Source organism: Rhipicephalus microplus, unplaced genomic scaffold (assembly GCF_043290135.1).
Source record: "Rhipicephalus microplus isolate Deutch F79 unplaced genomic scaffold, USDA_Rmic scaffold_17, whole genome shotgun sequence".
Taxonomy (NCBI): Eukaryota; Metazoa; Arthropoda; class Arachnida; order Ixodida; family Ixodidae; genus Rhipicephalus; species Rhipicephalus microplus.
The window spans coordinates 9,238,575-9,264,951 of record NW_027464590.1 but is presented as its reverse complement, the minus strand read 5'-3'; positions in this window follow the sequence as shown (position 1 = coordinate 9,264,951).

The following is a 26,377-nucleotide window of genomic DNA, read 5'->3' as shown; positions in this document are numbered from 1 at the left end:
TAGCTTTGGAGAAATGTTCTGACGGTGGTGAGAGTGGAGCACGACGACTTCCGTGACGCAATTGGCTAGCGCGTTCGGCTGTCAATCAAAAGGTTGGAGGTTCGAGCCCTCCCGAGAGCGGTGTGTCTCTTTTTTTTCTTTGCGCTGATAGCTTTGGAGAAATGTTCTGACTGTGGTGAGAATTGCGCACGACTGTTTCCGTGGCGCAATCCGCTAGTGCGTCGGCTGTTAAGCAAAAGGTTGGAGGTTCGAGCCCTCCCAAGAGCGGTGTGTCTCTTTTTTTTCTTTGCGCTGATAGCTTTGGAGAAATGTTCTGATGGTGGTGAGAGTGGAGCACGACTACTTCTGTGACGCAATTGGCTAGCGCGTTCGGCTGTTAATCAAAAGGTTGGAGGTTCGAGCCCTCCCGAGAGCGGTGTGTCTCTTTTTTTTCTTTGCGCTGATAGCTTTGGAGAAATGTTCTGATGGTGGTGAGAGTGGAGCATGACTACTTCTGTGACGCAATTGGCTAGTGCGTTCGGCTGTTAATCAAAAGGTTGGAGGTTCGAGCCCTCCCGAGAGCGGTGTGTCTTTTTTTTCTTTGCGCTGATAGCTTTGGAGAAATGTTCTGATGGTGGTGAGAGTGGAGCACGACTACTTCTGTGACGCAATTGGCTAGCGCGTTCGGCTGTTAATCAAAAGGTTGGAGGTTCGAGCCCTCGCGAGAGCGGTGTGTATCTTTTTTTTTCTTTGCGCTGATAGCTTTGGAGAAATGTTCTTATGGTGGTGAGAGTGGAGCACGACTACTTCCGTGACGCAATTGGATAGCGCGTTCGGCTGTTAATCAAAAGGTTGGAGGTTCGAGCCCTCGCGAGAGCGGTGTGTCTCTTTTTTTGCGCTGATAGCTTTGGAGAAATGTTCTGATGGTGGTGAGAGTGGAGCACGACTACTTCTGTGACGCAATTGGCTAGCGTGTTCGGCTGTTAATCAAAAGGTTGGAGGTTCGAGCCCTCCCGAGAGCGGTGTGTCTTTTTTTTTCTTTGCGCTGATAGCTTTGGAGAAATGTTCATATGGTGGTGAGAGTGGAGCACGGCTACTTCTGTGACGCAATTGGCTAGCGCGTTCGGCTGTTAATCAAAAGGTTGGAGGTTCGAGCCCTCGCGAGAGCGGTGTGTCTCTTTTTTTCTTCGCGCTGATAGCTTTAGAGAAATGTTCTGACGGTGGTGAGAGTGGAGCACGACTACTTCCGTGACGCAATTGGCTAGCGCGTTCGGCTGTTAATCAAAAGGTTGGAGGTTCAAGCCCTCGCGAGAGCGGTGTGTCTCTTTTTTTTCTTTGCGCTGATAGCTTTGGAGAAATGTTCTGATGGTGGTGAGAGTGGAGCACGACTACTTCTGTGACGCAATTGGCTAGCGCGTTCGGCTGTTAATCAAAAGGTTGCAGTTTCGAGCCCTCCCGAGAGCGGTGTGTCTCTTTTTTTTTCTTTGCGCTGATAGCTTTGGAGAAATGTTCTGACGGTGGTGAGAGTGGCGCACGACTACTTCTGTGACGCAATTGGCTAGCGCGTTCGGCTGTTAATCAAAAGGTTGGAGGTTCGAGCCCTCGCGAGAGCGGTGTGTCTCTTTTTTTCTTTGCGCTGATAGCTTTGGAGAAATGTTCTGATGGTGGTGAGAGTGGAGCACGACTACTTCGGTGACGCAATTGGCTAGCGCGTTCGGCTGTTAATCAAAAGGTTGGAGGTTCGAGCCCTCCCGAGAGCGGTGTGTCTCTTTTTTTTCTTTGCGCTGATAGCTTTGGAGAAATGTTCTGATGGTGGTGAGAGTGGAGCACGACTTCTTCTGTGACGCAATTGGCTAGCGCGTTCGGCTGTCAATCAAAAGGTTGGAGGTTCGAGCCTTCCCGAGAGCGGTGTGTCTCTTTTTTTTCTTTGCGCTGATAGCTTTGGAGAAATGTTCTGACTGTGGTGAGAATTGCGCACGACTGTTTCCGTGGCGCAATCCGCTAGTGCGTCGGCTGTTAAGCAAAAGGTTGGAGGTTCGAGCCCTCCCAAGAGCGGTGTGTCTCTTTTTTTTCTTTGCGCTGATAGCTTTGGAGAAATGTTCTGATGGTGGTGAGAGTGGAGCACGACTACTTCTGTGACGCAATTGGCTAGCGCGTTCGGCTGTTAATCAAAAGGTTGGAGGTTCGAGCCCTCCCGAGAGCGGTGTGTCTCTTTTTTTTCTTTGCGCTGATAGCTTTGGAGAAATGTTCTGATGGTGGTGAGAGTGGAGCATGACTACTTCTGTGACGCAATTGGCTAGCGCGTTCGGCTGTTAATCAAAAGGTTGGAGGTTCGAGCCCTCCCGAGAGCGGTGTGTCTTTTTTTTCTTTGCGCTGATAGCTTTGGAGAAATGTTCTGATGGTGGTGAGAGTGGAGCACGACTACTTCTGTGACGCAATTGGCTAGCGCGTTCGGCTGTTAATCAAAAGGTTGGAGGTTCGAGCCCTCGCGAGAGCGGTGTGTATCTTTTTTTTTATTTGCGCTGATAGCTTTGGAGAAATGTTCTTATGGTGGTGAGAGTGGAGCACGACTACTTCCGTGACGCAATTGGCTAGCGCGTTCGGCTGTTAATCAAAAGGTTGGAGGTTCGAGCCCTCGCGAGAGCGGTGTGTCTCTTTTTTTTGCGCTGATAGCTTTGGAGAAATTTTCTGATGGTGGTGAGAGTGGAGCACGACTACTTCTGTGACGCAATTGGCTAGCGTGTTCGGCTGTTAATCAAAAGGTTGGAGGTTCGAGCCCTCCCGAGAGCGGTGTGTCTTTTTTTTTCTTTGCGCTGATAGCTTTGGAGAAATGTTCATATGGTGGTGAGAGTGGAGCACGACTACTTCTGTGACGCAATTGGCTAGCGCGTTCGGCTGTTAATCAAAAGGTTGGAGGTTCGAGCCCTCGCGAGAGTGGTGTGTCTCTTTTTTTCTTCGCGCTGATAGCTTTAGAGAAATGTTCTGACGGTGGTGAGAGTGGAGCACGACTACTTCCGTGACGCAATTGGCTAGCGCGTTCGGCTGTTAATCAAAAGGTTGGAGGTTCAAGCCCTCGCGAGAGCGGTGTGTCTCTTTTTTTTCTTTGCGCTGATAGCTTTGGAGAAATGTTCTGATGGTGGTGAGACTGGAGCACGACTACTTCTGTGACGCAATTGGCTAGCGCGTTCGGCTGTTAATCAAAAGGTTGCAGTTTCGAGCCCTCCCGAGAGCGGTGTGTCTCTTTTTTTTCTTTGCGCTGATAGCTTTGGAGAAATGTTCTGACGGTGGTGAGAGTGGCGCACGACTACTTCTGTGACGCAATTGGCTAGCGCGTTCGGCTGTTAATCAAAAGGTTGGAGGTTCGAGCCCTCGCGAGAGCGGTGTGTCTCTTTTTTTCTTTGCGCTGATAGCTTTGGAGAAATGTTCTGAAGGTGGTGAGAGTGGAGCACGACTACTTCGGTGACGCAATTGGCTAGCGCGTTCGGCTGTTAATCAAAAGGTTGGAGGTTCGAGCCCTCCCGAGAGCGGTGTGTCTCTTTTTTTTCTTTGCGCTGATAGCTTTGGAGAAATGTTCTGATGGTGGTGAGAGTGGAGCACGACTTCTTCTGTGACGCAATTGGCTAGCGCGTTCGGCTGTTAATCAAAAGGTTGGAGTTTCGAGCCCTCCCGAGAGTGGTGTGTCTCTTTTTTTTCTTTGCGCTGATAGCTTTGGAGAAATGTTCTGACGGTGGTGAGAGTGGCGCACGACTACTTCTGTGACGCAATTGGCTAGCGCGTTCGGCTGTTAATCAAAAGGTTGCAGTTTCGAGCCCTCGCGAGAGCGGTGTGTCTCTTTTTTTTTCTTTGCGCTGATAGCTTTGGAGAAATGTTCTGACGGTGGTGAGAGTGGCGCACGACTACTTCTGTGACGCAATTGGCTAGCGCGTTCGGCTGTTAATCAAAAGGTTGGAGGTTCGAGCCCTCGCGAGAGCGGTGTGTCTCTTTTTTTTCTTTGCGCTGATAGCTTTGGAGAAATGTTCTGATGGTGGTGAGAGTGGAGCACGACTACTTCTGTGAGCAATTGGCTAGCGCGTTCGGCTGTTAATCAAAAGGTTGGAGGTTCGAGCCCTTCCGAGAGCGGTGTGTCTCTTTTTTTCTTTGCGCTGATAGCTTTGGAGAAATGTTCTGATGGTGGTGAGAGTGGAGCACGACTACTTCTGTGACGCAATTGGCTAGCGCGTTCGGCTGTTAATCAAAAGGTTGGAGTTTCGAGCCCTCCCGAGAGCGGTGTGTCTCTTTTTTTTCTTTGCGCTGATAGCTTTGGAGAAATGTTCTGACGGTGGTGAGAGTGGCGCACGACTACTTCAGTGACGCAATTGGCTAGCGCGTTCGGCTGTTAATCAAAAGGTTGGAGGTCGGAGCCCTCGCGAGAGCGGTGTGTATCTTTTTTTTCTTTGCGCTGATAGCTTTGGAGAAATGTTCTGATGGTGGTGAGAGTGGAGCACGACTACTTCTGTGACGCAATTGGCCTGCGCGTTCGGCTGTTAATCAAAAATTTGGAGGTTCGAGCCCTCGCGAGAGCGGTGTGTCTCTTTTTTTTCTTTGCGCTGATAGCTTTGGAGAAATGTTCTGATGGTGGTGAGAGTGGAGCACGACCACTTCTGTGACGCAATTGGCTAGCGCGTTCGGCTGTTAATCAAAAGGTTGGAGGTTCGAGCCCTCGCGAGAGCGGTGTGTCTCTTTTTTTTCTTTGCGCTGATAGCTTTGGAGAAATGTTCTGATGGTGGTGAGAGTGGAGCACGACTACTTCTGTGACGCAATTGGCTAGCGCGTTCGGCTGTTAATCAAAAGGTTGGAGGTTCGAGCCCTCCCGAGAGCGGTGTGTCTCTTTTTTTTCTTTGCGCTGATAGCTTTGGAGAAATGTTCTGATGGTGGTGAGAGTGGAGCACGACTACTTCTGTGACGCAACTGGCTAGCTCGTTCGGCTGTTAATCAAAAGGTTGGAGGTTCGAGCCCTCGCGAGAGCTGTGTGTATCTTTTTTTTTTTTGTTTGCGCTGATAGCTTTGGAGAAATGTTCTGATGGTGGTGAGAGTGGAGCACGACTACTTCTGTGACGCAATTGGCTAGCGCGTTCGGCTGTTAATCAAAAGGTTGGAGGTTCGAGCCCTCGCGAGAGCGGTGTGTATCTTTTTTTTTCTTTGCGCTGATAGCTTTGGAGAAATGTTCTGATGGTGGTGAGAGTGAAGCACGACTACTTCCGTGACGCAATTGGCTAGCGCGTTCGGCTGTTAATCAAAAGGTTGGAGGTTCGAGCCCTCGCGAGAGCGGTGTGTCTCTTTTTTTTCTCTGCGCTGATAGCTTTGGAGAAATGCTCTGATGGTGGTGAGAGTGGAGCACGACTACTTCTGTGACGCAATTGGCTAGCGCGTTCGGCTGTTAATCAAAAGGTTGGAGGTTCGAGCCCTCCCGAGAGCGGTGTGTCGCTTTTTTTCTTTGCACTGATATCTTTGGAGAAGTGTTCTGACCGTGGTGAGAGTGGAGCACGACTGTCTCCGTAGCGCAATTGGCTAGAGCGTTTGGCTGTTAACCAAAAGGTTGGAGGTTTGATCTCTCCCATGAGCGGTGTGTCTCTTTTTTTCTTTGCGCAGATACCTTTGCAAAAATGTTCTTATGGTGGTGAGAGTGGAGCACGACTGTCTCCGTGGCGCAATTGGCCAGCACGTTGGGCTGTTAACCAAAAGGTTGGAGGTTCAAAACCTCCCATGAGCGGCGTGTCTTTTTTCTTTGCGCTGATACTTTTGGAAAATTGTTCTGAAGGTGGTGACAGTGAAGCACGCCTACCTTCGTGAGGTAATAGGCTACTGCTTTCGGCTGTTAACCAAAAGGTTGTAGGTTCGAGCCCTCCCATGAGCGGTGTGTCTCTTTTTTTTCTTTGTGCTGATATCTTTGGAAAAATGTTTTGTTGGTGGTGAGAGTGGAGCACGACTACTTCTGTGACGCAATTGGCTAGCGCGTTCGGCTGTTAATCAAAAGGTTGGAGGTTCGAGCCCTCCCGAGAGCGGTGTGTCTCTTTTTTTTCTTTGCGCTGATAGCTTTGGAGAAATGTTCTGATGGTGGTGAGAGTGGAGCTCGACTGTCTGTGTGGCGCAATTGGCTAGCGCGTTCGGCTGTTAACCAAAAGGTTGGAGGTTCGAGCCCTCCCGAGAGCGGTGTGTCTCTTTGTTTGCGCTGATAGCTTTGGAGAAATGTTCTGACCGTGGTGAGAGCGGAGCACGACTGTCTCCGTGGCGCAATGGGCTAGCGCGTTGGGCTGTTAACCAAAAGGTTGGAGGTTCGAACCCTCCCATGAGCGGTGTGTCTCTTTTTTTTCTTTGTGCTGATATCTTTGGAAAAATGTTTTGTTGGTGGTGAGAGTGGAGCACGACTGTCTCAGTGGCGCAATTGGCTGGTGCGTTGGGTTGTTAACGAAAAGGCTGGAGGTTCGAACCCTCCCATGAGCGGTGTGTCTCTTTTTTTCTTTGCACTGATACCTCTGGAAAAATGTTCTGATGGTGGTTAGAGTGGAGCGCGGTTGGGTCTGTGGTGCAATGGCTAGCGCGATCGGCTGTTAACCAAAAGGTTCGAGGTTCGAGCCCTCCCATGAGCGGTGTGTCGCTTTTCTTGCTTTGCACTGATATCTTTGGAGAAGTGTTCTGACCGTGGTGAGAGTGGAGCACGACTGTCTCCGTGGCGCAATTGGCAAGGGCGTTGCGCTGTTAACCAAAAGGTTGGAGGTTCGAACCCTCCCATGAGCGGTGTGTCTCTTTTTTTTCTTTGCACTGATATCTTTGGAGAAGTGTTCTGACCGTGGTGAGAGTGGAGCACGACTGTCTCCGTGGCGCAATTGGCTAGCGCGTTGGGTTGTTAACCAAAAGGTTTGAGGTTCGAGCCCTCCCGAGAGCGGTGTGTCTCTTTTTTTCTTTGCGCTGATAGCTTTGGAGAAATGTTCTGACGTTGGTGAGAGTAGAGCACGACTATCTCCTTTGAGCGATTGGCTAGCGCAATCGGCTGTTAACCAAAAGGTTGGAGGTTCGAGCCCTTCCATGAGCAGTATTTGGTTTTTTTCTTGGCACTGATATCTTTGAAGAAGTGTTCTGACCGTGGTGAGAGTGGAGCACGACTGTCTCCGTGGCGCAATTGGCTAGCGCGTTGGGCTGTTAACCAAAAGGTTGGAGGTTCGAAACCTCCCATGAGCTGTGTGTCTTTTTTCTTCTTTGCGCTGATACTTTTGGAAAAATGTTCTGAAGGTGGTGAGAGTGGAGCACAACTGTCTCCTTAGCGCAATGGGCTAGCGCGATTGGCTGTTAACCGAAAGGTTGGAGGTTCGAGCCCTCCCATGAGCGGTGTGTCGCTTTTTTTCTTTGCACTGATATCTTTGGAGAAGTGTTCTGAACGTGGTGAGAGTGGAGCACGACTGTCTCCGTAGCGCAATTGGCCAGAGCGTTTGGCTGTTAACCAAAAGGTTGAAGGTTCGATCCCTCCCATGAGCGGTGTGTCTCTTTTTTTCTTTGCGCAGATACCTTTGCAAAAATGTTCTTATGGTGGTGAGAGTGGAGGACGAGTACCTCCGTGACGCTATTGGCTAGCGCGTTCGGCTGGTAACTAAAAGGTTGGAGGTTCGAGCCCTCCCGAGAGCGGTGTGTCTCTTTTTTTTCTTTGCGCTGATAGCTTTGGAGAAATGTTCTGAGGGTGGTGAGAGTGGAGCATTACTGTTTCCGTGGCGCAATTTGCTATTGCGTCGGCTGTTAAGCAAAAGGTTGGAGGTTCAAGCCTTCCAGAGAGCGGTGTGTCTCTTTTTTTTCTTTGCGCTGATAGCTTTGGAGAAATGTTCTGACGGTAGTGAGAGTGGAGCACGACTGTTTCCGTGGCAGAATCGGCTAGCGCGATCAACAGTTAACCAGAAGGTTGGAGGTTCGAGCCCTCCCATGAGCGGTGTGTCGCTTTTTTTCTTTGCACTGATATCTTTGGAGAAGTGTTCTGACCGTGGTGAGAGTGGAGCACGACTGTCTCCGTAGCGCAATTGGCTAGAGCGTTTGGCTGTTAACCAAAAGGTTGGAGGTTTGATCTCTCCCATGAGCGGTGTGTCTCTTTTTTTCTTTGCGCAGATACCTTTGCAAAAATGTTCTTATGGTGGTGAGAGTGGAGCACGACTGTCTCCGTGGCGCAATTGGCCAGCACGTTGGGCTGTTAACCAAAAGGTTGGAGGTTCAAAACCTCCCATGAGCGGCGTGTCTTTTTTCTTTGCGCTGATACTTTTGGAAAATTGTTCTGAAGGTGGTGACAGTGAAGCACGCCTACCTTCGTGAGGTAATAGGCTACTGCTTTCGGCTGTTAACCAAAAGGTTGTAGGTTCGAGCCCTCCCATGAGCGGTGTGTCTCTTTTTTTTCTTTGTGCTGATATCTTTGGAAAAATGTTTTGTTGGTGGTGAGAGTGGAGCACGACTGTCTCAGTGGCGCAATTGGCTGGTGCGTTGGGTTGTTAACCAAAAGGTTGGAGGTTCGAACCCTCCCATGAGCGGTGTGTCTCTTTTTTTCTTTGCACTGATACCTCTGGAAAAATGTTCTCATGGTGGTTAGAGTGGAGCGCGGTTGGGTCTGTGGTGCAATGGCTAGCGCGATCGGCTGTTAACCAAAAGGTTCGAGGTTCGAGCCCTCCCATGAGCGGTGTGTCGCTTTTTTTCTTTGCACTGATATCTTTGGAGAAGTGTTCTGACCGCGGTGAGAGTGGAGCTCGACTGTCTGTGTGGCGCAATTGGCTAGCGCGTTCGGCTGTTAACCAAAAGGTTGGAGGTTCGAGCCCTCCCGAGAGCGGTGTGTCTCTTTGTTTGCGCTGATAGCTTTGGAGAAATGTTCTGACCGTGGTGAGAGCGGAGCACGACTGTCTCCGTGGCGCAATGGGCTAGCGCGTTGGGCTGTTAACCAAAAGGTTGGAGGTTCGAACCCTCCCATGAGCGGTGTGTCTCTTTTTTTTCTTTGTGCTGATATCTTTGGAAAAATGTTTTGTTGGTGGTGAGAGTGGAGCACGACTGTCTCAGTGGCGCAATTGGCTGGTGCGTTGGGTTGTTAACGAAAAGGCTGGAGGTTCGAACCCTCCCATGAGCGGTGTGTCTCTTTTTTTCTTTGCACTGATACCTCTGGAAAAATGTTCTGATGGTGGTTAGAGTGGAGCGCGGTTGGGTCTGTGGTGCAATGGCTAGCGCGATCGGCTGTTAACCAAAAGGTTCGAGGTTCGAGCCCTCCCATGAGCGGTGTGTCGCTTTTTTTGCTTTGCACTGATATCTTTGGAGAAGTGTTCTGACCGTGGTGAGAGTGGAGCACGACTGTCTCCGTGGCGCAATTGGCAAGGGCGTTGCGCTGTTAACCAAAAGGTTGGAGGTTCGAACCCTCCCATGAGCGGTGTGTCTCTTTTTTTTCTTTGCACTGATATCTTTGGAGAAGTGTTCTGACCGTGGTGAGAGTGGAGCACGACTGTCTCCGTGGCGCAATTGGCTAGCGCGTTGGGTTGTTAACCAAAAGGTTTGAGGTTCGAGCCCTCCCGAGAGCGGTGTGTCTCTTTTTTTCTTTGCGCTGATAGCTTTGGAGAAATGTTCTCACGGTGGTGAGAGTGGAGCTCCACTGTTTCCGTGGCAGAATCGGCTAGAGCGATCAACTGTTAACTGAAAGGTTTGAGGTTTAAGCCCTCCCGGGAGCGGTGTGTCTCTTTTTTTCTTTGCGCTGATACCTTTGGAAAAATGTTCTGACGATAGTGAGAGTGGAGCACGATTGGGTCCGTGGTGCAATGGCTAGCGCGATCGGCTGTTAAGCAAAAGGTTGGAGGTTCGAGCCTTCCCAAGAGCGGTGTGTCGCTTTTTTTCTTTGCACTGATATTTTTGGAGAAGTGTTCTGACCGTGGTGAGAGTGGAGCACGACTGTCTTCGTAGCGCAATTGGCTAGCGCGTTAGGCTGTTAGCCAAAAGGTTGGAGGTTCGAACCCTCCCATGAGCGGTGTGTCTCTTTTTTTCTTTGCGCTGATACCTTTGGAGAAGTGTTCTGACCGTGGTGAGAGTGGAGCACGACTGTCTCCGTGGCGCAATTGGCTAGAGCCTTGGGCTGTTAACCAAAAAGTTGGAGGTACGAACCCTCCCATGAGCGGTGTGTCTCTTTTTTTCTTTGCACTGATACCTTTCAAAAGTGTTTTGATGGTGCTGAGAGTAGAGCACGACTGTCTCCGTGGCGCAATCTGCTAGTGCGTCGGCTGTTAACCAAAACCTTGGAGGTTCGAGCTCTCCCGGGAGCAGTGTGTCGCTTTTTTTCTTTGCGCTGGCAGCTTTGGAGAAACGTTCTGACGGTGGTGAGAGTGGAGCGCGGGTGGGTCCGTGGTGCAATGGCTAGCGCGATCGGCTGTTAACCTAAAAGTTGGAGGTTCGAAACCTCCCATGAGCGGTGTGTCTCTTTTTTTTCTTTGTGCTGATATCTTTGGAAAAATGTTTTGTTGGTGGTGAGAGTGGAGCACAACTACTTCCGTGACACAATTGACTAGCGCGTTCGGCTGTTAACCGAAAGGTTGGAGGTTCGAGCCCTCCCGAGAGCGGTGTGTCTCTTTTTTTTCTTTGAGCTGATAGCTTTGGAGAAAAGTTCTGGCGGTGGTGAGAGTGGAAGGCGGTTGGGTTCGTGGTGCATTGGCTAGCGCGATCAGCTGTTAACCAAAAGGCTGGAGGTTCAAGCCCTCCCATGAGCGGTGTGTCGCTTTTTTTTCTTTGCACTGATATCTTTGGAGAAGTGTTCTGAACGTGGTGAGAGTGGAGCACGACTGTCTCCGTAGCGCAATTGGCTAGCGCGTTGGGCATTTAACCAAAAGGTTGGAGGTTCGAACCCTCCTATGAGCGGTGTGTCTCTTTTTTTGCTTTGCACTGATATCTTTGGAGAAGTGTTCTGACCGTGGGGAGAGTGGAGCACGACTGTCTCCGTGGCGCAATTGGCAAGCGCGTTGCGCTGTTAACCAAAAGGTTGGAGGTTCGAACCCTCCCATGAGCGGTGTGTCTCTTTTTTTCTTTGCACTGATATCTTTGGAGAAGTGTTCTGACCGTGGTGAGAGTGGAGCACGACTGTCTCCGTGGCGCAATTGGCTAGCGCGTTCGGCTGTTAACCAAAAGGTTGGAGGTTCTAGTCCTCCCGAAAGCGGTGTGTCTCTTTTTTTTCTTTGCGCTGATAGCTTTGGAGAATTGTTCTGACTGTGGTGAGAGTGGAGCATGACTGTCTTCGTAGCGCAATTGGCTAGCGCGTTAGGCTGTTAGCCAAAAGGTTGGAGGTTCGAACCCTCCCATGAGCGGTGTGTCTCTTTTTTTCTTTGCGCTGATACCTTTGGAGAAGTGTTCTGACCGTGGTGAGAGTGGAGCACGACTGTCTCCGTGGCGCAATTGGCTAGAGCCTTGGGCTGTTAACCAAAAAGTTGGAGGTACGAACCCTCCCATGAGCGGTGTGTCTCTTTTTTTCTTTGCGCTGATACCTTTCAAAAGTGTTTTGATGGTGCTGAGAGTAGAGCACGACTGTCTCCGTGGCGCAATCTGCTAGTGCGTCGGCTGTTAACCAAAACCTTGGAGGTTCGAGCTCTCCCGGGAGCAGTGTGTCGCTTTTTTTCTTTGCGCTGGCAGCTTTGGAGAAACGTTCTGACGGTGGTGAGAGTGGAGCGCGGGTGGGTCCGTGGTGCAATGGCTAGCGCGATCGGCTGTTAACCTAAAAGTTGGAGGTTCGAAACCTCCCATGAGCGGTGTGTCTCTTTTTTTTTCTTTGTGCTGATATCTTTGGAAAAATGTTTTGTTGGTGGTGAGAGTGGAGCACAACTACTTCCGTGACACAATTGACTAGCGCGTTCGGCTGTTAACCGAAAGGTTGGAGGTTCGAGCCCTCCCGAGAGCGGTGTGTCTCTTTTTTTTCTTTGAGCTGATAGCTTTGGAGAAAAGTTCTGGCGGTGGTGAGAGTGGAAGGCGGTTGGGTTCGTGGTGCATTGGCTAGCGCGATCAGCTGTTAACCAAAAGGCTGGAGGTTCAAGCCCTCCCATGAGCGGTGTGTCGCTTTTTTTTCTTTGCACTGATATCTTTGGAGAAGTGTTCTGAACGTGGTGAGAGTGGAGCACGACTGTCTCCGTAGCGCAATTGGCTAGCGCGTTGGGCATTTAACCAAAAGGTTGGAGGTTCGAACCCTCCTATGAGCGGTGTGTCTCTTTTTTTGCTTTGCACTGATATCTTTGGAGAAGTGTTCTGACCGTTGGGAGAGTGGAGCACGACTGTCTCCGTGGCGCAATTGGCAAGCGCGTTGCGCTGTTAACCAAAAGGTTGGAGGTTCGAACCCTCCCATGAGCGGTGTGTCTCTTTTTTTCTTTGCACTGATATCTTTGGAGAAGTGTTCTGACCGTGGTGAGAGTGGAGCACGACTGTCTCCGTGGCGCAATTGGCTAGCGCGTTCGGCTGTTAACCAAAAGGTTGGAGGTTCTAGTCCTCCCGAAAGCGGTGTGTCTCTTTTTTTTCTTTGCGCTGATAGCTTTGGAGATTTGTTCTGACTGTGGTGAGAGTGGAGCATGACTATCTCCTTGGCGCAATTGGCTAGCGCGATCGGCTGTTAACCAAAAGGTTGGAGGTTCGAGCCCTCCCATGAGCAGTGTGTCGCTTTTTTTTCTTGGCACTGATATCTTTGGAGAAGTGTTCTGACTGTGGTGAGAGTGGAGCTCCACTGTTTCCGTGGCAGAATCGGCTAGAGCGATCAACTGTTAACTGATAGGTTTGAGGTTTAAGCCCTCCCGGGAGCGGTGTGTCTCTTTTTTTCTTTGCGCTCATACCTTTGAAAAAATGTTCTGACGATAGTGAGAGTGGAGCACGACTGTCTTCGTAGCGCAATTGGCTAGTGCGTTAGGCTGTTAACCAAAAGGTTGGAGGTTCGAACCCTCCCATGAGCGGTGTGTCTCTTTTTTTCTTTGCGCTGATAACTTTGGAGAAGTGTTCTGACCGTGGTGAGAGTGGAGCACGACTGTCTCCGTGGCGCAATTGGCTAGAGCCTTGGGCTGTTAACCAAAAAGTTGGAGGTACGAACCCTCCCATGAGCGGTGTGTCTCTTTTTTTCTTTGCGCTGATACCTTTCAAAAATGTTTTGATGGTGCTGAGAGTAGAGCACGACTGTCTCCGTGGCGCAATCTGCTAGTGCGTCGGCTGTTAACCAAAACCTTGGAGGTTCGAGCTCTCCCGGGAGCAGTGTGTCGCTTTTTTTCTTTGCGCTGGCAGCGTTTGAGAAACGTTCTGAACGGTGGTGAGAGTGGAGCGCAGGTGGGTCCGTGGTGCAATGGCTAGCGTGTTCGGCTTTTAACCGAAAGGTTGGAGGTTCAAGCCCTCCCGAGAGCGGTGTGTCGTTTTTTTTTCTTTGCACTGATATCTTTGGAGAAGTGTTCTGACCGTGGTGAGAGCGGAGCACGACTGTCTCCGTGGCGCAATGGGAAAGCGCGTTGGGCTGTTAACCAAAAGGTTGGAGGTTCGAAACCTCCCATGAGCGGTGTGTCTCTTTTTTTCTTTGTGCTGATATCTTTGGAAAAATGTTTTGTTGGTGGTGAGAGTGGAGCACGACTACTTCCGTGACACAATTGACTAGCGGGTTCGGCTGTTAACCGAAAGGTTGGAGGTTCGAGCCCTCCCGAGAGCGGTGTGTCTCTTTTTTTTCTTTGAGCTGATAGCTTTGGAGAAAAGTTGTGGCGGTGGTGAGAGTGGAAGGCGGTTGGGTCCGTGGTGCATTGGCTAGCGCGATCAGCTGTTAACCAAAAGGCTGGAGGTTCAAGCCCTCCCATGAGCGGTGTGTCGCTTTTTTTTCTTTGCACTGATATCTTTGGAGAAGTGTTCTGAACGTGGTGAGAGTGGAGCACGACTGTCTCCGTGGCGCAATTGGCTAGCGCGTTGGGCATTTAAACAAAAGGTTGGAGGTTCGAACTCTCCTATGAGTGGTGTGTCTCTTTTTTTCTTTGCGCTGATAACTTTGAAAAAATGTTCTGATGGTGGTGAGAGTGGAGCACGACTACCTTCGTGACGCAATTGGCTAGCGCGTTCGGCTGTTAACCAAAAGATTGGATGTTCGAGCCCTCCCGAGAGCGGTGTGTCTCTTTTTTTCTTGCGCTGATACCTTTGGAAAAATGTTCTGATGATGGTGAGAGTGGAGCACGACTACCTCTGTGACGTAATTGGCTAACGCGTTCGGCTGTTAACCAAAAGGTTGGAGGTTCGAGTCCTCCCGAAAGCGGTGTGTCTCTTTTTTTTCTTTGCGCTGATAGCTTTGGAGAATTGTTCTGACTGTGGTGAGAGTAGAGCATGACTATCTCCTTGGCGCAATTGGCTAGCGCGATCGGCTGTTAACCAAAAGGTTGGAGGTTCGAGCCCTCCCTTGAGCAGTGTGTCGCTTTTTTTTCTTGGCACTGATATCTTTGGAGAAGTGTTCTGACTGTGGTGAGAGTGGAGCACGACTACTTCCGTGACACAATTGACTAGCGCGTTCGGCTGTTAACCGAAAGGTTGGAGGTTCGAGCCCTCCCGAGAGCGGTGTGTCTCTTTTTTTTCTTTGAGCTGATAGCTTTGGAGAAAAGTTCTGGCGGTGGTGAGAGTGGAAGGCGGTTGGGTCCGTGGTGCATTGGCTAGCGCGATCAGCTGTTAACCAAAAGGTTGTAGGTTCGAGCCCTCCCGAGAGCAGTGTGTCTCTTTTTTTTCTTTGCGCTGATAGCTTTTGGAGAAACGTTCTGACGGTGGTGAGAGTGGAGCGCGGTTTGGTCCGTGGTGCAATGGCTAGCGCGATCGGCTGTTAACCAAATGGTTGGAGGTTCAAGCCCTTCCATGAGCGGTGTGTCGCTTTTTTTTCTTTGAACTGATATCTTTGGAGAAGTGTTCTGACCGCGGTGAGAGTGGAGCTCGACTGTCTCCGTGGCGCAATTGGCTAGCGCGTTCGGCTGTTAACCAAAAGGTTGGAGGTTCGAGCCATCCCGAGAGCGGTGTGTCTCTGTTTGCGCTGATAGCTTTGGAGAAATGTTCTGACGGTGGTGAGAGTGGAGCACGACTTCCTCCGTGACGCAATTGGCTAGCGCGTTCGGCTGTTTACCAAAAGATTGCATGCTCGAACCCTCCCGAGAGCGGTGTGTCTCTTTTTTTTCTTTGCGCTGATAGCTTTCGAGAAATGTTCTGACGGTGGTGAGAGTGGAGCACTACTGTCTCCGTGGCGCAATCTGCTAGTGCGTTGGCTGTTAAGCAAAAGGTTGGAGGTTCGAGCCCTCCAGAGAGTGGTGTGTCTCTGTTTTTCTTTGCGCTGATAGCTTTGGAGAAATGTTCTGATGGTGGTGAGAGTGGAGCACTGATGTCTCCGTGGCGCAATCTGCTAGTGCGTCGGCTGTTAAGCAAAAGGTTGGAGGTTCGATCCCTCCAGAGAGCGGTGTGTCTCTTTTTTTTCTTTGCGCTGATAGCTTTGGAGAAATTTTCTGAAGGTGGTGAGAGTGGAGCACGACTGTTTCCGTGGCAGAATCGGCTGGCGCGATCAACTGTTATCCAAAAGGTTGGAGGTTCGAGCCCTCCCAAGAGCGGTGTGTCTCTTTGTTTTTCTTCGCGCTGATACCTTTGGAAAATGTTCTGATGGTGGTGAGAGTGGAGCACGACTACCTCCTTGACGCAATTGGCTAACGCGTTCGGCTGTTAACCAAAAGGTTGGAGGTTCGAGTCCTCCCGAGAGCAGTGAGTCTCTTTTTTTTCTTTGCGCTGATACCTTTGGAAAAATTTTCTGACGGTGATGAGAGTAAAGCACGACTGTTTCCGTGGCAGAATCGGCTAGCGCGATCAACTGTTAACCAGAAGGTTGGAGGTTCGAGCCCTCCCAAGAGCGGTGTGTCTCTTTGTTTTTCTTTGCGCTGATACCTTTGGAAAAATGTTCTGATGGTGGTGAGAGTGGAGCACAACTACCTCCTTGACGCAATTGGCTAGCGCGTTCGGCTGTTAACCAAAAGGTTGGAGGTTCGAGTCCTCCCGAGAGCGGTGTGTCTCTTTTTTTTCTTTGCGCTGATAGCTTTGGAGAAATGTTCTGACTGTGGTGATAGTAGAGCACGACTATCTCCTTTGAGCGATTGGCTAGCGCAATCGGCTGTTAACCAAAAGGTTGGAGGTTCGAGCCCTTCCATGAGCAGTATTTGGTTTTTTTCTTGGCACTGATATCTTTGAAGAAGTGTTCTGACCGTGGTGAGAGTGGAGCACGACTGTCTCCGTAACGCAATTGGCTAGCGCGTTGGGCTGTTAACCAAAAGGTTGGAGGTTCGAAACCTCCCATGAGCTGTGTGTCTTTTTTCTTCTTTGCGCTGATACTTTTGGAGAAATGTTCTGAAGGTGGTGAGAGTGGAGCACAACTGTCTCCTTGGCGCAATGGGCTAGCGCGATTGGCTGTTAACCGAAAGGTTGGAGGTTCGAGCCCTCCCATGAGCGGTGTGTCGCTTTTTTTTTGCACTGATATCTTTGGAGAAGTGTTCTGAACGTGGTGAGAGTGGAGCACGACTGTCTCCGTAGCGCAATTGGCCAGAGCGTTTGGCTGTTAACCAAAAGGTTGAAGGTTCGATCCCTCCCATGAGCGGTGTGTCTCTTTTTTTCTTTGCGCAGATACCTTTGCAAAAATGTTCTTATGGTGGTGAGAGTGGAGGACGAGTACCTCCGTGACGCTATTGGCTAGCGCGTTCGGCTGGTAACTAAAAGGTTGGAGGTTCGAGCCCTCCCGAGAGCGGTGTGTCTCTTTTTTTTTGCGCTGATAGCTTTGGAGGAATGTTCTGAGGGTGGTGAGAGTGGAGCATTACTGTCTCCGTGGCGCAATTTGCTATTGCGTCGGCTGTTAAGCAAAAGGTTGGAGGTTCAAGCCTTCCAGAGAGCGGTGTGTCTCTTTTTTTTCTTTGCGCTGATAGCTTTGGAGAAATGTTCTGGCGGTAGTGAGAGTGGAGCACGACTGTTTCCGTGGCAGAATCAGCTAGCGCGATCAACAGTTAACCAGAAGGTTGGAGGTTCGAGCCCTCCCATGAGCGGTGTGTCGCTTTTTTTCTTTGCGCTGATATCTTTGGAGAAGTGTTCTGACCGTGGTGAGAGTGGAGCACGACTGTCTCCGTAGCGCAATTGGCTAGAGCGTTTGGCTGTTAACCAAAAGGTTGGAGGTTCGATCTCTCCCATGAGCGGTGTGTCTCTTTTTTTCTTTGCGCAGATACCTTTGCAAAAATGTTCTTATGGTGGTGAGAGTGGAGGACGAGTACCTCCGTGACGCTATTGGCTAGCGCGTTGGGCTGTTAACCCAAACTTTGGAGGTCCAAACGCTCCCATGAGCAGTGTGTCTCTTTTTTTCTTTGCGCTGATACTTTTGGAAAAATGTTCTAATGGTGGTGAGGGTGTACCACGACTACCTCCGTGACGCAATTGGATAGCGCGTGCGGCTGTTAACCAAAAGGTTGGAGGTTCGAGCCCTCCCGAGAGCGGTGTGTCTTTTTTTTTCTTTGCGCTGATAGCTTTTGAGAAATGTTCTCACGGTGGTGAGAGTGGAGCTCGACTGTTTTCGTGGCAGAATCGGCTAGCGCGATCAACTGTTAACTGAAAGGTTGGAGGTTTAAGCACTCCCGGGAGCAGTGTGTCTCTTTTTTTCTTTGCGCTGATACCTTTGGAAAAATGTTCTGATGGTGGTGAGAGTGTCGCACGACTACTTCCGTGACGCAATTGGCTAGTGCGTTCGGCTGTTAACCGAAAGGTTTGAGGTTCGAGCCCTCCCGAGAGCAGTGTGTCTCTTTTCTTCTTTGCGCTGATAGCTTTGGAGAAATGTTCTGACGGTGGTGAGAGTGGAGCACGACTGTCTCCGTGGCGCAATCTGCTAGTGCGTCGGCTGTTAAGCAAAAGGTTGGAGGTTCGAGCCCTCCCGGAAGCAGTGTATCGCTTTTTTCCTTTGCGCTGAAAGCTTTGGAGAAACGTTCTGACGGTGGTGAGAGTGGAGCGCGGTTCGGTCCGTAGTGCAATGGCTATGCAATCGGCTGTTAACCAAAAGGTTGGAGGTTCGAGCCCTTCTATGAGCGGTGTGTTGCTTTTTTTCTTTGCACTGATATCTTTGGAGAAGTGTTCTGACCGTGGTGAGAGTGGAGCACGACTGTCTCCGTGGCGCAATTGGCGCGTTGGGCTGTTAACCAAAAGGTTGGAGTTTCGAACCCTCCCATGAGCGGTGTGTCTCTTTTTTCTCTTTAAGCAGATACCTTTGTAAAAATGTTCTGATGGTCGTGAGAGTGGAGGACGACTACCTCCGTGACGCAATTGGCTAGCGCATTCGGCTGTTAACCAAAAGGTTGGAGGTTCGAGCCATCCCGAGAGCGGTGTGTCTCTGTTTGCGCTGATAGCTTTGGAGAAATGTTCTGACGGTGGTGAGAGTGGAGCACGACTTCCTCCGTGACGCAATTGGCTAGCGCGTTCGGCTGTTTACCAAAAGATTGCATGCTCGAACCCTCCCGAGAGCGGTGTGTCTCTTTTTTTTCTTTGCGCTGATAGCTTTGGAGAAATTTTCTGAAGGTGGTGAGAGTGGAGCACGACTGTTTCCGTGGCAGAATCGGCTGGCGCGATCAACTGTTATCCAAAAGGTTGGAGGTTCGAGCCCTCCCAAGAGCGGTGTGTCTCTTTGTTTTTCTTCGCGCTGATACCTTTGGAAAATGTTCTGATGGTGGTGAGAGTGGAGCACGACTACCTCCTTGACGCAATTGGCTAACGCGTTCGGCTGTTAACCAAAAGGTTGGAGGTTCGAGTCCTCCCGAGAGCAGTGAGTCTCTTTTTTTTCTTTGCGCTGATACCTTTGGAAAAATTTTCTGACGGTGATGAGAGTAAAGCACGACTGTTTCCGTGGCAGAATCGGCTAGCGCGATCAACTGTTAACCAGAAGGTTGGAGGTTCGAGCCCTCCCAAGAGCGGTGTGTCTCTTTGTTTTTCTTTGCGCTGATACCTTTGGAAAAATGTTCTGATGGTGGTGAGAGTGGAGCACAACTACCTCCTTGACGCAATTGGCTAGCGCGTTCGGCTGTTAACCAAAAGGTTGGAGGTTCGAGTCCTCCCGAGAGCGGTGTGTCTCTTTTTTTTCTTTGCGCTGATAGCTTTGGAGAAATGTTCTGACTGTGGTGATAGTAGAGCACGACTATCTCCTTTGAGCGATTGGCTAGCGCAATCGGCTGTTAACCAAAAGGTTGGAGGTTCGAGCCCTTCCATGAGCAGTATTTGGTTTTTTTCTTGGCACTGATATCTTTGAAGAAGTGTTCTGACCGTGGTGAGAGTGGAGCACGACTGTCTCCGTAACGCAATTGGCTAGCGCGTTGGGCTGTTAACCAAAAGGTTGGAGGTTCGAAACCTCCCATGAGCTGTGTGTCTTTTTTCTTCTTTGCGCTGATACTTTTGGAGAAATGTTCTGAAGGTGGTGAGAGTGGAGCACAACTGTCTCCTTGGCGCAATGGGCTAGCGCGATTGGCTGTTAACCGAAAGGTTGGAGGTTCGAGCCCTCCCATGAGCGGTGTGTCGCTTTTTTTTTGCACTGATATCTTTGGAGAAGTGTTCTGAACGTGGTGAGAGTGGAGCACGACTGTCTCCGTAGCGCAATTGGCCAGAGCGTTTGGCTGTTAACCAAAAGGTTGAAGGTTCGATCCCTCCCATGAGCGGTGTGTCTCTTTTTTTCTTTGCGCAGATACCTTTGCAAAAATGTTCTTATGGTGGTGAGAGTGGAGGACGAGTACCTCCGTGACGCTATTGGCTAGCGCGTTCGGCTGGTAACTAAAAGGTTGGAGGTTCGAGCCCTCCCGAGAGCGGTGTGTCTCTTTTTTTTTGCGCTGATAGCTTTGGAGGAATGTTCTGAGGGTGGTGAGAGTGGAGCATTACTGTCTCCGTGGCGCAATTTGCTATTGCGTCGGCTGTTAAGCAAAAGGTTGGAGGTTCAAGCCTTCCAGAGAGCGGTGTGTCTCTTTTTTTTCTTTGCGCTGATAGCTTTGGAGAAATGTTCTGGCGGTAGTGAGAGTGGAGCACGACTGTTTCCGTGGCAGAATCAGCTAGCGCGATCAACAGTTAACCAGAAGGTTGGAGGTTCGAGCCCTCCCATGAGCGGTGTGTCGCTTTTTTTCTTTGCGCTGATATCTTTGGAGAAGTGTTCTGACCGTGGTGAGAGTGGAGCACGACTGTCTCCGTAGCGCAATTGGCTAGAGCGTTTGGCTGTTAACCAAAAGGTTGGAGGTTCGATCTCTCCCATGAGCGGTGTGTCTCTTTTTTTCTTTGCGCAGATACCTTTGCAAAAATGTTCTTATGGTGGTGAGAGTGGAGGACGAGTACCTCCGTGACGCTATTGGCTAGCGCGTTGGGCTGTTAACCCAAACTTTGGAGGTCCAAACGCTCCCATGAGCAGTGTGTCTCTTTTTTTCTTTGCGCTGATACTTTTGGAAAAATGTTCTAATGGTGGTGAGGGTGTACCACGACTACCTCCGTGACGCAATTGGATAGCGCGTGCGGCTGTTAACCAAAAGGTTGGAGGTTCGAGCCCTCCCGAGAGCGGTGTGTCTTTTTTTTTCTTTGCGCTGATAGCTTTTGAGAAATGTTCTCACGGTGGTGAGAGTGGAGCTCGACTGTTTTCGTGGCAGAATCGGCTAGCGCGATCAACTGTTAACTGAAAGGTTGGAGGTTTAAGCACTCCCGGGAGCAGTGTGTCTCTTTTTTTCTTTGCGCTGATACCTTTGGAAAAATGTTCTGATGGTGGTGAGAGTGTCGCACGACTACTTCCGTGACGCAATTGGCTAGTGCGTTCGGCTGTTAACCGAAAGGTTTGAGGTTCGAGCCCTCCCGAGAGCAGTGTGTCTCTTTTCTTCTTTGCGCTGATAGCTTTGGAGAAATGTTCTGACGGTGGTGAGAGTGGAGCACGACTGTCTCCGTGGCGCAATCTGCTAGTGCGTCGGCTGTTAAGCAAAAGGTTGGAGGTTCGAGCCCTCCCGGAAGCAGTGTATCGCTTTTTTCCTTTGCGCTGAAAGCTTTGGAGAAACGTTCTGACGGTGGTGAGAGTGGAGCGCGGTTCGGTCCGTAGTGCAATGGCTATGCAATCGGCTGTTAACCAAAAGGTTGGAGGTTCGAGCCCTTCTATGAGCGGTGTGTTGCTTTTTTTCTTTGCACTGATATCTTTGGAGAAGTGTTCTGACCGTGGTGAGAGTGGAGCACGACTGTCTCCGTGGCGCAATTGGCGCGTTGGGCTGTTAACCAAAAGGTTGGAGTTTCGAACCCTCCCATGAGCGGTGTGTCTCTTTTTTCTCTTTAAGCAGATACCTTTGTAAAAATGTTCTGATGGTCGTGAGAGTGGAGGACGACTACCTCCGTGACGCAATTGGCTAGCGCATTCGGCTGTTAACCAAAAGGTTGGAGGTTCGAGCCATCCCGAGAGCGGTGTGTCTCTGTTTGCGCTGATAGCTTTGGAGAAATGTTCTGACGGTGGTGAGAGTGGAGCACGACTTCCTCCGTGACGCAATTGGCTAGCGCGTTCGGCTGTTTACCAAAAGATTGCATGCTCGAACCCTCCCGAGAGCGGTGTGTCTCTTTTTTTTCTTTGCGCTGATAGCTTTCGAGAAATGTTCTGACGGTGGTGAGAGTGGAGCACTACTGTCTCCGTGGCGCAATCTGCTAGTGCGTTGGCTGTTAAGCAAAAGGTTGGAGGTTCGAGCCCTCCAGAGAGTGGTGTGTCTCTGTTTTTCTTTGCGCTGATAGCTTTGGAGAAATTTTCTGAAGGTGGTGAGAGTGGAGCACGACTGTTTCCGTGGCAGAATCGGCTGGCGCGAACAACTGTTAACCAAAATGTTGGAGGTTCGAGCCCTCCCGAGAGTGGTGAGTTACTTTTTTTTTCTTTGCGCTGATACCTGTAGAAAAATGTTTTGACGGTGATGAGAGTGGAGCACGACTGTTTCCGTGGCAGAATCGGCTAGCGCCATCAACTGTTAACCAAAAGGTTGGAGGTTCGAGCCCTCCCATGAACGGTGTGTCGCTTTTTTTCTTTGCACTGATATCTTTGGAGAAGTGTTCTGACCGTGGTGAGAGTGGAGCACGACTATCTCCATGGCGAAATTGGCTAGCGCGTTTGGCTGTTAACCAAAAGGTTGGAGGTTCGAGCCCTCCCATGAGCAGTGTGTCGGTTTTTTTCTTGGCACTGATATCTTTGAAGAAGTGTTCTGACCGTGGTGAGAGTGGAGCACGACTGTCTACGTGGCGCAATTCGTTAGCGCGTTGGGTGGTTAACCAAAAAGTTGGAGGTTCCAAACCTTCCGAGAGCGGTGTGTCTCTTTTTTTTCTTTGCGCTGATAGCTTTGGAGAAATGTTCTGATGGTGGTGAGAGTGGAGCACTGCTGTCTCCGTGGCGCAATCTGCTAGTGCGTCGGCTGTTAACCAAAAGGTTGGAGGTTCGAGCCCTCCCATGAGCAGTGTGTCGGTTTTTTTCTTGGCACTGATATCTTTGAAGAAGTGTTCTGACCGTGGTGAGAGTGGAGCACGACTGTCTCCGTGGCGCAATGGGTTAGCGCGTTGGGTGGTTAACCAAAAAGTTGGAGGTTCCAAACCTTTCGAGAGCGGTGTGTCTCTTTTTTTTCTTTGCGCTGATAGCTTTGGAGAAATGTTCTGATGGTGGTGAGAGTGGAGCACTGATGTCTCCGTGGCGCAATCTGCTAGTGCGTCGGCTGTTAAGCAAAAGGTTGGAGGTTCGATCCCTCCAGAGAGCGGTGTGTCTCTTTTTTTTCTTTGCGCTGATAGCTTTGGAGAAATTTTCTGAAGGTGGTGAGAGTGGAGCACGACTGTTTCCGTGGCAGAATCGGCTGGCGCGATCAACTGTTATCCAAAAGGTTGGAAGTTCGAGCCCTCCCAAGAGCGGTGTGTCTCTTTGTTTTTCTTCGCGCTGATACCTTTGGAAAATGTTCTGATGGTGGTGAGAGTGGAGCACGACTACCTCCTTGACGCAATTGGCTAACGCGTTCGGCTGTTAACCAAAAGGTTGGAGGTTCGAGTCCTCCCGAGAGCAGTGAGTCTCTTTTTTTTCTTTGCGCTGATACCTTTGGAAAAATTTTCTGACGGTGATGAGAGTAAAGCACGACTGTTTCCGTGGCAGAATCGGCTAGCGCGATCAACTGTTAACCAGAAGGTTGGAGGTTCGAGCCCTCCCAAGAGCGGTGTGTCTCTTTGTTTTTCTTTGCGCTGATACCTTTGGAAAAATGTTCTGATGGTGGTGAGAGTGGAGCACAACTACCTCCTTGACGCAATTGGCTAGCGCGTTCGGCTGTTAACCAAAAGGTTGGAGGTTCGAGTCCTCCCGAGAGCGGTGTGTCTCTTTTTTTTCTTTGCGCTGATAGCTTTGGAGAAATGTTCTGACTGTGGTGAGAGTAGAGCACGACTATCTCCTTTGAGCGATTGGCTAGCGCAATCGGCTGTTAACCAAAAGGTTGGAGGTTCGAGCCCTTCCATGAGCAGTATTTGGTTTTTTTCTTGGCACTGATATCTTTGAAGAAGTGTTCTGACCGTGGTGAGAGTGGAGCACGACTGTCTCCGTAACGCAATTGGCTAGCGCGTTGGGCTGTTAACCAAAAGGTTGGAGGTTCGAAACCTCCCATGAGCTGTGTGTCTTTTTTCTTCTTTGCGCTGATACTTTTGGAGAAATGTTCTGAAGGTGGTGAGAGTGGAGCACAACTGTCTCCTTGGCGCAATGGGCTAGCGCGATTGGCTGTTAACCGAAAGGTTGGAGGTTCGAGCCCTCCCATGAGCGGTGTGTCGGTTTTTTTTTTGCACTGATATCTTTGGAGAAGTGTTCTGAACGTGGTGAGAGTGGAGCACGACTGTCTCCGTAGCGCAATTGGCCAGAGCGTTTGGCTGTTAACCAAAAGGTTGAAGGTTCGATCCCTCCCATGAGCGGTGTGTCTCTTTTTTTCTTTGCGCAGATACCTTTGCAAAAATGTTCTTATGGTGGTGAGAGTGGAGGACGAGTACCTCCGTGACGCTATTGGCTAGCGCGTTCGGCTGGTAACTAAAAGGTTGGAGGTTCGAGCCCTCCCGAGAGCGGTGTGTCTCTTTTTTTTTGCGCTGATAGCTTTGGAGGAATGTTCTGAGGGTGGTGAGAGTGGAGCATTACTGTCTCCGTGGCGCAATTTGCTATTGCGTCGGCTGTTAAGCAAAAGGTTGGAGGTTCAAGCCTTCCAGAGAGCGGTGTGTCTCTTTTTTTTCTTTGCGCTGATAGCTTTGGAGAAATGTTCTGGCGGTAGTGAGAGTGGAGCACGACTGTTTCCGTGGCAGAATCAGCTAGCGCGATCAACAGTTAACCAGAAGGTTGGAGGTTCGAGCCCTCCCATGAGCGGTGTGTCGCTTTTTTTCTTTGCGCTGATATCTTTGGAGAAGTGTTCTGACCGTGGTGAGAGTGGAGCACGACTGTCTCCGTAGCGCAATTGGCTAGAGCGTTTGGCTGTTAACCAAAAGGTTGGAGGTTCGATCTCTCCCATGAGCGGTGTGTCTCTTTTTTTCTTTGCGCAGATACCTTTGCAAAAATGTTCTTATGGTGGTGAGAGTGGAGGACGAGTACCTCCGTGACGCTATTGGCTAGCGCGTTGGGCTGTTAACCCAAACTTTGGAGGTCCAAACGCTCCCATGAGCAGTGTGTCTCTTTTTTTCTTTGCGCTGATACTTTTGGAAAAATGTTCTAATGGTGGTGAGGGTGTACCACGACTACCTCCGTGACGCAATTGGATAGCGCGTGCGGCTGTTAACCAAAAGGTTGGAGGTTCGAGCCCTCCCGAGAGCGGTGTGTCTTTTTTTTTCTTTGCGCTGATAGCTTTTGTGAAATGTTCTCACGGTGGTGAGAGTGGAGCTCGACTGTTTCCGTGGCAGAATCGGCTAGCGCGATCAACTGTTAACTGAAAGGTTGGAGGTTTAAGCACTCCCGGGAGCAGTGTGTCTCTTTTTTTCTTTGCGCTGATACCTTTGGAAAAATGTTCTGATGGTGGTGAGAGTGTCGCACGACTACTTCCGTGACGCAATTGGCTAGTGCGTTCGGCTGTTAACCGAAAGGTTTGAGGTTCGAGCCCTCCCGAGAGCAGTGTGTCTCTTTTCTTCTTTGCGCTGATAGCTTTGGAGAAATGTTCTGACGGTGGTGAGAGTGGAGCACGACTGTCTCCGTGGCGCAATCTGCTAGTGCGTCGGCTGTTAAGCAAAAGGTTGGAGGTTCGAGCCCTCCCAGAAGCAGTGTATCGCTTTTTTCCTTTGCGCTGAAAGCTTTGGAGAAACGTTCTGACGGTGGTGAGAGTGGAGCGCGGTTCGGTCCGTAGTGCAATGGCTATGCAATCGGCTGTTAACCAAAAGGTTGGAGGTTCGAGCCCTTCTATGAGCGGTGTGTTGCTTTTTTTTTCTTTGCACTGATATCTTTGGAGAAGTGTTCTGACCGTGGTGAGAGTGGAGCACGACTGTCTCCGTGGCGCAATTGGCGCGTTGGGCTGTTAACCAAAAGGTTGGAGTTTCGAACCCTCCCATGAGCGGTGTGTCTCTTTTTCTCTTTAAGCAGATACCTTTGTAAAAATGTTCTGATGGTCGTGAGAGTGGAGGACGACTACCTCCGTGACGCAATTGGCTAGCGCATTCGGCTGTTAACCAAAAGGTTGGAGGTTCGAGCCCTCCCGGGTGCAGTGTGTCGCTTTTTTTCTTTGCGCTGATAGCTTTGGAGAAAGGTTCTGACGGTGCTGAGAGTAGAGCACGACTGTCTCCGTGGCGCAATCAGCTAGTGCGTCGGCTGTTAACCAAAAGCTTGGAGGTTTGAGCTCTCCCGGGAGCAGTGTGTCGCTTTTTTTTCTTTGCGCTGGTAGCTTTGGAGAAACGTTCTGACATTGGTGAGAGTGGAGCGCGGGTGGGTCCGCGGTGCAATGGCTAGCGCGTTCGGCTTTTAACCGAAAGGTTGGAGGTTCAAGCCCTCCCGAGAGCGGTGTGTCGTTTTTTTTCTTTGCACTGATATCTTTAGAGAAGTGTTCTGACCGTGGTAAGAGTAGAGAACGACTGTCTCCGTGGCGCAATTGGCTAGCGCGTTGGGCTGTTAACCAAAAGGTTGGAGGTTCGAACCCTTACGAGAGCGGTGTGTCTCTTTTTTTCTTTGCGCTGATACCTTTGGAAGAATGTTCTGATGGTGGTGAGAGTGGTACACGACTACCTCCGTGACGCAATTGGCTAGCGCGTTCGGCTGTTAACCAAAAGTTTAGAGGTTCGAGCCCTTCCGAGAGCGGTGTGTCTCTTTTTTTTCTTTGCGCTGATAGCTTTGGAGAAATGTTCTGACGGTAGTGAGAGTGGAGCAGGACTGTTTCCTTGGCAGAATCGGCTAGCGCGA